This window comes from Sebastes umbrosus, chromosome 22 (genome assembly GCF_015220745.1).
Source record: "Sebastes umbrosus isolate fSebUmb1 chromosome 22, fSebUmb1.pri, whole genome shotgun sequence".
Lineage (NCBI taxonomy): Eukaryota > Metazoa > Chordata > Actinopteri > Perciformes > Sebastidae > Sebastes > Sebastes umbrosus.
Genome location: NC_051290.1, coordinates 16,953,175 through 16,964,660, shown reverse-complemented (window position 1 = coordinate 16,964,660; position 11,486 = coordinate 16,953,175). Strand labels below are relative to the sequence as shown.

Genomic DNA, 11,486 nt, shown 5'->3' with positions numbered 1-11,486 from the left:
CATTGGTTACGTTTTTTTTGGCGAGTGTCACCCTGCAGACATAATTAGCAACATTTTTGGTATTCAAACTTACCTGAAGTCCCACTTTCGCCTGTGTAACTGTGTTTTTCAACACAAATCTATGCTATGTTTCGTTGTGAAGACGCCTTTCATGTGTGAAATGGTGCAACCCTCCTTGTTGCCAGTAAAGCAGTTGCCAACATCTACTTTAGCTTCATGTTCCTTTATGATCCTTTGACCCGCCAGGTTAAAATGCATTTGTGTCATTCATTTCATTCTCTTGTGGTTCACAGTTTGGCCCATGCACAGTTGATCACTGAGTATTTGTCCTCTGTAGAACATTAGCTTTCATCCACCGATGAAATGCTCTTGAACGTTTTAAACAAGAAGGCCTTTAAAGCTGATTGGGGTGGAGTGGATGAATAGTGGTCCTTTATGTGACTCGTATATGATCCCTTTAATGGCGCCGTGTCACGGATAATTCACAGGTAAATTCACAAGTACCTTCTCTTTGTGTGAGGCTCGTCCATTAAGCACTCCCTGAAATATTCTTTTCAACAAGCGGTTACGAAGGGGTTAGACATGTTGCACCTGTCTATTTAAGAGGATAAGTGGTGATCAGTGGCCCTTGTCGATTGCGCACGGATTCAAATGAGTCAATTGCAAAGTTGAAAACAGTGAAATCGGGTTAAAATTGCATTTTTGACCGGCTTTAAATTAATTACACGGCGAAGGTCAAAGGAAGTAAAATCCCTTTTTAAAAAATTCACCACACAGAAATGTCCCTCTAACCCTGCTGCCACTGTCAGGAATGCCATGCGGCTTACACAGTGTAGTATACAATGTTGAATGCTTCTCTTTTGCATCATATTTCCATTTTTCAGACATCAAAGGCCTTCTGCTCAGTACACGACCTTGTTCTGCTGTCTTCCTATTTCTTGCAGTCCACGGTCAAACATGTTCAGTGATTGGATTTAAGTTCTTACATCACAAATGGTCGGTGCTTGGGTTCCTCCAGCCCTGTCAGATCAGCACTGACTTCCATCAACAAGGCATCATCTATCTTCCCTAACGACTCTTAACAGGGCTCCATGTTATTCTCCCTATGAGGCCTTGGCACCTCCGTTCCATAATGAGGCAGTGAAGAAAAGGGGTGCAGATTAGAATAACAGCCTTAACTAATCCATAACAGGCCGATGAGGCGCCACGTTTGGGGAAACCGTGTCATTTCTCATTTTGCAGTGCCACGGAAAAATTTCTCTCTCAACCCCCACGCAAAACAAGCCCCAAGAATAGCGGCTGTGGCAAGCCGCCGGCACAAGGACGGCAATCAACAAAACATTGCTTCTTCCCCTGTCTCTCTCTCCTTTTTCTCAGCTCCCGCCAATAGTCTGAGGAGAGAGAGAGAGAGGAAATCCATGCCTCTGACTGTTGACTTTGGAAATCAAAGATGAGTTTCAGCTCGGAGGAAACTACTGAGGACTCCAGCCCATCTCAGGGATAGAGGCTGCTCTGCCAGTGATTGCTATCGACAAGTCTTGTTCTTTAGTGATTTAGGCTTTCTTGAAGCAGCGAGGCTTTCCAGCCAATAGTTTTTGAAAATGGGTTCATTTCTCAAGGCTGGGAGTGTTCACTAGGGGCCCCTGCTGGTCTAAAGAATAAACAACAGACAGGTCTATTATAGATTTAGATAGTGGTGCAATAAGACAGCAACTATTATGTTCAACGGTTCAATTATGCTTTATATAAAACTACTGATGCAACAAATAAGGGGGGCAACACATAGTTAACCTGAAAAGAACGTTGTGGTGAATGTAGAAAAGCCACTTGTGACTTGTAGCTCAGGTCGATTTCTCTGTGAAGAAATGGTCAACAGTGTTTACTGTTAAAAAATAAATAAAAATTAAAGCTGCGGTTGGTAACTTTTAGCAAATATGATGAAAAGTTATCTATTTAAAATCAGACTGTTTTAGGCTGTGTGTTATGTTACATTTAGCATTACGATATATGCCGATGACACACTCATATATACATAAATGCGATACAATTTAATGAATGTGACCCAAAATAGATCCTTGAGTAACACTGTAAGTGACGATCCATTAGACACATAACCATGAAACTATCTGCAAACTAGTTAATTAAAGCAAATGAATGAAAGCCTTTTAAAAGAGTACTTGTGTCGAAGAAGGTATGAATCCATCAAGGCTAAGTCAGTAGGTCGATTTAAAGCTTCCTTTACCACAAGCATTAAAAGCTTGTAGTTGTGCAAATGGAGTCATGTAGTTACTTATTATACATGTTTAGGATTACCATTTTTATTATCAGTAACATGGCTTTCCAGTATGGTATCCTTAAAACAATAGCAAATAGCAAACATATTGGAACAAAAAAATATGTGCAGCCACTGCATTGCTGAGATTTTTTTCCCTCTATTATGATGTTTATGAAACCTGTCACTGTATTGTACTCTAGTAAAAATCCCCCAAAAATGATCTTGTGTAAGGAGAATCACACTCCTGTTGTGCAGCAGCTGTAGCTGGATTCAACACGAGTGTCAGGCTCTCTAATCGCAGCAAGTCGGACTGATGCGCTGCCGCAGTTATGGCCATTTTCTGTCACTTGCACGGCAACTGCAGGCAATGATATGAATGACAACGGTGGGCAATGTGGAGCACCTTCTGTTGCATGCTAGTGTCAGGTTACTACTGTAATTTAACCTCAACAGTGTTCACTAAGCAAATTACCCTCCATTTATTTTGCTCATACATCGTCTAGTGTGCCTCTGTAAAATGTAATTTTGGGGCGACCAATAGCATGTACGGGGACCGAGACTCTTTGGACACTCGTGACAGATTACAACACCCCACTGTGTGTGTTGATAAATGCATGAGGCTGTGATGAAAGCTCAGCATGAGTGTGTCTGTCCTAGAAGCCTCCGTTTATGCGTGTTGCACATGTGGATGCAATGTTTATGATGCGTCCATACATTTACGCCGTGTGAGTTTTGCATCGCTGTTTTCATGTGTGCTATAGGCGGAGGGTAAAGTATAGCCGCTCTCTGCGTCGCCAGAGCCTGTTCTCCTGTAATAAGGCCTGATTCAAGGTTGCCCAGCGCACACCAGGAATAGTGCCTCGTCCCTCATTTCCTCTGCAACCAGTGGAGATGAGATCTCTTCACAATATTTACCCAGGGAATAATGATGTTTGATTTGACTCTCTTCTGGGTGTGTCTCTGTGAGGGCTATTTTCGCCCACTGCTGCCACTGAGAGAGAAAACAGACAGAAGCTATGTCCACATGGAGGAGAAACAAATAAGCCTCAGATCATTGTTTATGGATGATGCTAGGTCGGTGTATTTCTGTGCCTGGCCTTCGGAATGAAGAGCTGCTGTGTTGCACTGTTGGTAGCGTGACTCACACTCGTTTTCTTAGCTTATTGCGTTTCACTTAGATGCTCCTGACCAACTCAGTTTGGATTCAGTGTGAGGATGCTGCATTTGAGATTCTCAACATTGAAGGGGAGTTGTTCCGATCGCACAGTAAGCATGGATACAGACATGTAAAAGGCCACAACTCTCCTATAGTAGGAAAGGAACAAAACCCACAGACGCAGCCACGTCTTTGTGGTTGTTTTGGGCTTCTTTTTGGTCATTCTGCGTCTTTTTTTTGTGGTCGTTGTACATCACTTTTTTGTGGTTGTTTTGGGTCTCTTTGAGGTGGTTTTACATCTCATTTTGTGGTAGTTTTACGTCTCTTTGTGGTTGTTTTACGTGTCTTTATAGGCATTTTGTTTCTCCTTTTGTCTATTCGTGGTCATTTTGTGTGTCTTTTAGTCTGTTTCTAGTCGTTTTGCATCTGTTTGGAGTCATTCTGTGTCTCTTTGTAGATGTTTTGCGCCTCTCTTTGTATTTATCTAATGTAATCCATCCATGACAGTACTGCAAGTAAAAGATAATCTGATTTTTGTGAAGCTCCAAAAATAGATGTTTTGATTTCTGCATCGAATATTTTTGATTGAATTACTGATATGGATGGATTTTATTTATTTAAAATCTGAATGTTTTATCTTGACAAGCATTAATGTGTGTGTTTTAGTGCGGACAGAAATGAAAAGCAAACATGCGCTGCCGTGGCTTTATTAAACCATTATACATACTCGTGTACCTCAGTATAAACAATCATGTATACTGAGCTAAAATGGCTTTTAGGGGAAATAAACAAGGCAAAGAAAAGGGAATACTCAGCTTTTCTATCAAAACAATTTATTAAAATGGCCATTCTGATTATAATTTATTATGTTTAGTGGCTATTCAAAGCTAAATTAGGGCTCGGGAATCCTCTGGGATCGTGGGTTGTATTTACCCACCTTGAGTTTCCTCAGCAGCTCAGCTCCAATGCTACAAAAACGCACCGTAGAATTTACCTCATTATAGTCTGCACACTCTCTGTGGAGCGGAGTCATTTGCATGGCTGCTTGTCAAACCATGTTAATATTGACAAAGATTTGCACCCATTTTAATCACGCCACGTAAAAGGTATACAAAGTTGTTTATGACTGCTCCGCCGCCGAGCGATAGGCACATCCCGTACCGCAGTGCACATTAAAAAAGATTGCACTTTGTTCGGAGCAGCAATTGCAAATCACAGACGTCAGAGAGGTAGAGGAAAAATAGATGACTGCGATGGCAGTTTGAGTCTGACGAAAATGCATTTACATATTAAACCACACAGCAGCGTGTGGAGCCGAGGCTCTGTTTGAATTGCACGCTCCAGCCTGCCTTCCCTCAGTGTGTAAGGAGTAGCAGGGGCCCCGACGCTGTGACTGCAGTACCGTAAATTTGAAGTTGTTTACGGATGCTGCCATCTTGGTGCGCTCCGGGAGGGAAACTTGGAGCGGGGCCATTTACCGGCAGCTTGATGAGAGTGCAGTGAGGCGAGTTAATTAATACAACATCCCTGGGCCCACAGGCTAGGCTGCAAAGCTAACCCAGGAGGGAGGAAGAGATAGAGAGAGCAGACAGAGAAAGGGGACGGAGGAAAGGACAAATCATGCGTGGGAATCATAGATATATATATAAAACTGTGAAGACTAAAGCTACAGTACCTGCTAGGCAGCAAAACACAATGAAATCCCACAGCTAAGATGTACTGATACGGCTGAATTAACCATCTTGATCAAATCCCTGATGATCAGACTACAATATGATAATTTGGTCTTTCAAGATAGTCACTCTGTCATATTAAGCGTGCATAGTGTTATACATTCATTGTGTGAATTGGCAAAGATGCATTGCAGACGTTGGCCCCGACCAACTATAGCCTGCTGTCTTTCATGACTTGTACATCAACACGTTCTCATCCCAACTCGTCACATTCCGCCGCTTTGTCACACCCCCTTGGCGTCACTTTAGGATTAGCCAACAAAAATATAAATAGTTAGGTTTAGGAAAGAGCAACGTGGTTGGGCTTAAAACTACTGCGTTTGTACAGTGAAAATGACACTCGACGTTATGAACACAGGACACGAACGAACAGTTGATTGTAACATGACGCACGGGACACAAACAGCGGTCTCCTGGATGAAAAGCCTTGTGTTTGTTGTTTTTTTTGCTCTTTAAACTATGTCACCACTCTCCCGGTGCACTTTCTTAGAGTGTTTACTGTTGCCGCGGATGGGTTTACATTGTAGATAATGGAACGCCCGTTGCGTTTCATACCGGCGCTAAGCGGCGCCTTGTGCGGGGGTATCGAATGCCAATGGCCGTGACAAAGCCTTGGTATTTTACGCCTTGGAAATGAGAACGGGCTGCGTACATGTTACCGGCTGTTGTCACACCCAAAGCTACGACTGTCCAGTCAAGGAGCTATATTTCTGGGATTCCGGTGTAGCCAGCAGATATCCAGGCGTAGACTTAATTTATCCTGTGCTGCTCATTGTTTACAGTCCCATTAGCAACTTGAAATGCAAGATTGTAGTTGGAGTTGAAGACGTGCAGATTGTTTCACAAGTAGCAAGTTTACAAGCTAATTTTAAACCAATAAAAATCGAATTCATCGTCAGACGATAGACGGTGGGTTCCCAGATTGCATTTCGGCCAATGCGTTCCGCCTCTTTTGCTCTCCGCACGGACCGTTTACCTGCATTCAACCAAAGCCCGCTCAAACATGATTGGTCAATACTACTCGGACTTACAAACAGACACGAAAACGCTGCCAAAATCTTGTCCCGTTGCCTACACATTCTACACGTGAATGCAGAATCTATTTATAGAGATTAGGCCATTATTGGGCTGGTAGTCAGATCTTGGCACAAGTGTGCGAGTAGATGTCAGAGTCACATTGAGGAAAGGCAGGCAATGGATCAGGTTTGACATTGATTCGAGGCTTGGATTCAGTGTTTCGGTTGAGACTCACCTCACTGTTTTCTGCAGGAAAATATTGGAGGAGAAGTCACACCTCAGAGCCTTCGACACCGCATCGAATTCAGAAGGTGATACAGGACAGCCCCGTCATTTACTCACCCATAACTACAAGCTACATTGTCTAGAATATGTTAGACCCTATTAAAAATGCATCTAGTACACTCTCCTACTGGAATAACTGGATACTACCACTGAAGGTAGAGTGAGAGGGAGACTGACAGCAGACGTGCGCTCCAGTGAGAGAGGGCTTTTTATAAACTAAAGAGGATCTAGGTCCAGCCCACTCCAACATAAACTTGAAACAAATGGATCTATTGGCCCCCATGACCTCTAAATCAAAGTGGGAAAGGAGTAACTTTGGTTTCCCTTCCACTGCAAACCGATTTTTGGTTGTGAGCTAAGATGTTTTTCAGCCATGGCACCGCAGTTGCCGCTTCCCCTTAACTTTGCCTCAGTGAGAAAACTCTCGTCTGTTGAGCTCCATCAAACGGAAAAACTTGCCTGGAGATAGAGGAGTCCGTAGGGAGGTCCTCGCCTCCCCCTCTCACTCTTTCTCTCTCCTTTCTGTATCCATTTATTTTAGCTGGCAAAAAACAACTTTGGGACCAAGGTTGTCAAACAAGACTTTTTTTTTTTTTTCCCCGCTGCTGAGATGCATAGAGGGAAAAAGCAAATAATAACCTGCAAACTCAGCTTTCCAAGAGTATTTTTTTATTGTAATACATAACAATGTGCGTAGTCTATGGAATGAATACACGTCTTAAAGAATAGCTCCGACTGGCCGGTGCTCTCCTATTGCTAAACAGCGATATCATTTTTTAACAATAAGCTCCCTCATTCATTGACTAAGTTTATCACGTTTGCAAATCAGCCAAATGACGGCAGCAAAATACTGTAAATAGCACGCCTGCCAGTAGACACAAAACAGAGAGAGGGGCTATAAATACCCTGAATAAATCCTCCTAATCAGGAAGCGGGAGAAGCACGAGTTGTGTTGATATAGGGAACTGGTGGCTGAATCCCATTTTTAATGCTTTCGCCAGCTTTTCCTTTCTGGTTAATGTTTAGAATTCACTCGATAATTACCATATTAAAATGCATGTAGGAGTCTGTGCAGTTGTGGTGGGAAAAGATAAGGCTGCGAGAGTAGGGAGGGGGGAAAAAAAAGTCCACCGGAGGCCTATCAGTCAGTTCTGAATTGCTTTATAATTACGGAGATGCACAGACATAATTTCCTTCTAAAAATAATGCAAAGTTTCATTTCTCTCCCCTCCCTTAATACTGTTGCGCGGGGGGGGGGGAAACTCTCCCTCACTTTCTCTCCCTCCCTCCCTCCCGAGCATTAACTTAACCTCTTCCTGTATTAGTCGGTGTGGTGCCATGTTAAGCACAGTGTAGCCTAGTTTCTGCACAGCCTGAATGTTACTGCCTCCGTGTTTTGGGATTGGAGAAGAATCTAAATTCTGACACATTGGGGTTGTGTTCATGAATATGACATACTGACTAGCACGACTTCTTTCAACTTGTTGGAGTTTTATTTGCATAGATTTCTCATAAGTTTTAATCTTTTTGTGTATGCCGACTCTAAATGAGATAATGTATTCTGTGCACAGGCAAAGTTTCCCATCCTGAATAGCCGGATCTGTCAGTTTCGTTTGGCCTTAATTAGGCTGAACCTGGAGACTGCCGCCAATTTAATGGGCTTTATATGATGGAGGTTTGGTTATTAAAGTTTAGGCCATTTTTTAGGCCAACGGATGGCTGGATTTTTTATTTTTTTTTTACTGAAACAGTTCAAGTAAAGGTGGATCTGTCCCGTTTATAGTTATTGCTATAATGAAGTGGAACCGAACTCATAACCTCTAAAATTGAGCTTACACAGATAGGTCGTTAATAATATCTTTGGTAACGTTTTTGTTGGCTTTTCTTTACAATTACTTTGCAACATAAAAAAACGACATCCCTTCATAACAAAGATATGACATAGAAGGTCATTTTCTCCTCTTTGCTACAATATCTTTGGGGGTTGTTTTGAATATTGTACATGTTTTAAAGGGGCACTCCACCAAAACATAGAAAACATCGCTGATGAAGTCATAGTGGTGTTGTCGGGGTTATCTGGGTTTGGGCTCAGAGACGACAAATTTATAACAGAAAGACTGAGTTAAAAGTCGGGGATGTGGATGTGCACGTTAGCATGCTGATGCTACCATTTAAATCACAGCCTCACAGAGCTGCTAGCACTGATTGTGTGATACTACTTGTGTGAAATTGCAGGACTACTCCTTTAAGATTTAAAGGTATTGTGGAGTTCACCAAAAAACAATTAGGAATAAAAGAATTAGCAATATTTTCAGTAACCAGGATGTAAATGACTTTGACAAAAGTGTTGCTGTATGTGATTGGGGGGTATTTATAATCTGGGTAAACACCAACATCTGGGACAATACAATTGTTCTTCAGGAGACCACAAAAATAGTAGCAGAGGAAAAAGACAGAAAAGGAAAGTTTGCAGGAGGGGGTGTGTGACGACCGGCAGGTTCTCCTATGATGAAATATTGATGGTGCTGACTTTGATTCTGCAATAGGTACTTTTGATCCAGATCTGTCGCAGCAGAGGAGACGCCCTCCCCCCCAATTCTACCTCAGGTGTATCGCCGGTCTTTTCACTTTCCAAAAATGCCATCCCCCCCACCCCCCTCCACTACCTTTGATCAAACGTGTAGACTTTGAAGAAGGACTTATAGAGATCAATGATGTGTATATACAGGCAGGCAGATACTGTAGGTCTATAACTCAATATGTTGCAATGGGTGAGCGCCAACAACGGGGCTTTTGCAGTTAGTCAGTTGTTGACTTTTATTTATCACGACTGCTGCTGCTGTAATTGATGACTGAATCAAACACAGTGTGGAAAAAAGTAACCGCTGACTTCTTTGCTTTCTCAGCTGAACAGCGATCGTGTCTCTTTTCCCTTCCAGCACTCATCTCAAATTCAAATCCAATACTTCCAAAAGAGGGGGAAAAAAAGCGAGCTCTATTATTTAAAGAGACAGATTTCATTCAGAAAAAAACTCAGGGCATTGTTCAGGCTATAAATCCCGAAGGCTACACTGTCAGTGTGTTCACATCTCTTGTTCAGCTCTTTGCAGATTTGTAGATCACCCCGGTGCATCCTCTACACGCATGCTTTGCTGCCTCTTTATTCTCTTAAAAAGAGTCAAGTGCTCTTGTCTTTTTGTCTGCCTACAATCCAGTGTGTGAGTGGAGTGGAGAGTATGATGTGTCCACTGCAGCACTGTGTCCCTGGGTAATGGAGCAGAGAGCCATCTGTCTGTCTGGTCAGCCATCCGTCCGCGTCCTCAGATCCTATCGGTGTGTCTCACCTGCTAATGAAAAGCTAGCAGGTACTCTGCTGCAGCCTTTAAAATGGGCTCCCCCATCACTCTTCTTCTTCCTCTTTTTCTTTCCTTCCTAACCTTCCCTGCAGCATGCTAAAACTAAAATTCAGACCATTTTTCTATTTTTCCACTTGTTTGATCTAAATTTGGGGCTTCACACGACGACCACGTGTGCAAATATTAACAGCTGCAAAAGCTAGCGAGCTTATGATCCACAGTCTGTTTTTTCTCCTTTTTCCTAAATAACATTCTGGTATTTGTTTTGAAAGCTAAATTGGCTCCTCATTGTTTACCCTATTGCTCAGAAGAATGCGGTAGTTACTTTGTCTCGCCCCTCCCCGGGAACCTGTATTATGCAACACCAAAATAATGGCCCAGCCGGGCCACGCTATATGTTTGAAATGCAAAGCAGAGACGGCGCTTCGTTAATAATTGCCATAATTGTATAAGTATGTGGAAACTGCTACACAAAATGGAGCAATGACTATTATCAGGTTGATAACCAATAATTACTTACAAACTCTGTGCTCATTAAGCAGCTCCTGCGGAGAAACTGAGCTCAATATAGCCCTCCAGAATCCCCTCCCCTCGCCCACCAGGATCCCGCTGCTCTCCCTCTCCCTCTCGTTATATCCCACTTTCTCTCTCCTCTTTCTCCAACCTGCTCTGCTTTTCATTCCATCTGTTACCCAAATTGTTCTGTTTCAATCAGTTTCCATCTCTTCACTCTGACCCGCTCGTCTTTGCCCCCTTCTCTTTTTCTTCCTCGGCCTTCCGTTCTCTCTATCTGTGAGTGGCGATCACCGCAATCTTTCTTCCCCTTCCACACATATTCCTGCTAAATCCCAACATCCTGTTTATTTATGTACATGGCATGCTGCTCACCACCTCCCTCCTCTCTCTGGTCTTTCTCTCCCTGAAAGATTAACCATCCCCTCTGCATCTCTTCTCATCTATCATCCTAATGGGGTCTACAAGAGGGAAAAAACAACAATTTGCAGAGGGAGAAACAGCCGCAGAAGGGCAAGGAAAGTGTTTGGATTGCAACTGTTGATCAAGTTCCAGTCGTGTCATGACGTGACGTGACGCTGGCGGCACAGGACCAGACCTCATCTTTAACAGCTGAAATTGTCATCTGTGACGGTACTGTACATACACAAACACACCACCATGCAACCACCTACGTGACATTCACGCTCATGTCAAGCAAATTAAATGAGTGGAAAGATAGCTGATGGTGATGTGTTCAGAGTTTGATGATGAATGGATTAACAGATGATTTCGATGTCCATGCCAAATGGAAAAAATAGAAAAATAAATAGATAACTAAATAATAATAGAGATTTGGAAATGAAGATATAAAAAGAGAAGCACCTGGTGAAATAATCGTGCCTCATTACCTCTCAGCTATTAGCTGGTGTCAGTTGATAACATCTTTTGCACTCTAAACTGAGCTCATTATTTTAGGTTTTAATTAAAAAATAGAAAGATATACATGTTGGTATTGATCTATGTTCATTTGCAAAAAAACAACCTGAAAATTGGTTTAAAAATACAAATATATATTAAAAAATCAGATTAAATAAAATGCAATTTACAGCACAAACACTTCATAGTTGAAGCGTTTGTGTTTACATACTTAAAGGGACTCTGGGATATAA

At 42.4% G+C, this 11,486-nt stretch overlaps 1 long non-coding RNA gene across 1 annotated transcript in view; it reads left to right on the top strand.

Moving 5' to 3' along the window:
- Positions 1–9,938: 9,938 nt before the first annotated feature.
- The window catches only part of LOC119481616, a 319,631-nt gene continuing 318,083 nt past the window's right edge, over positions 9,939–11,486 (top strand). Inside the window, exon 1 of the long non-coding RNA XR_005205235.1 lies at positions 9,939–10,968. This is a non-coding gene — a long non-coding RNA (uncharacterized LOC119481616). The remainder of the gene's footprint in view (positions 10,969–11,486) is intronic.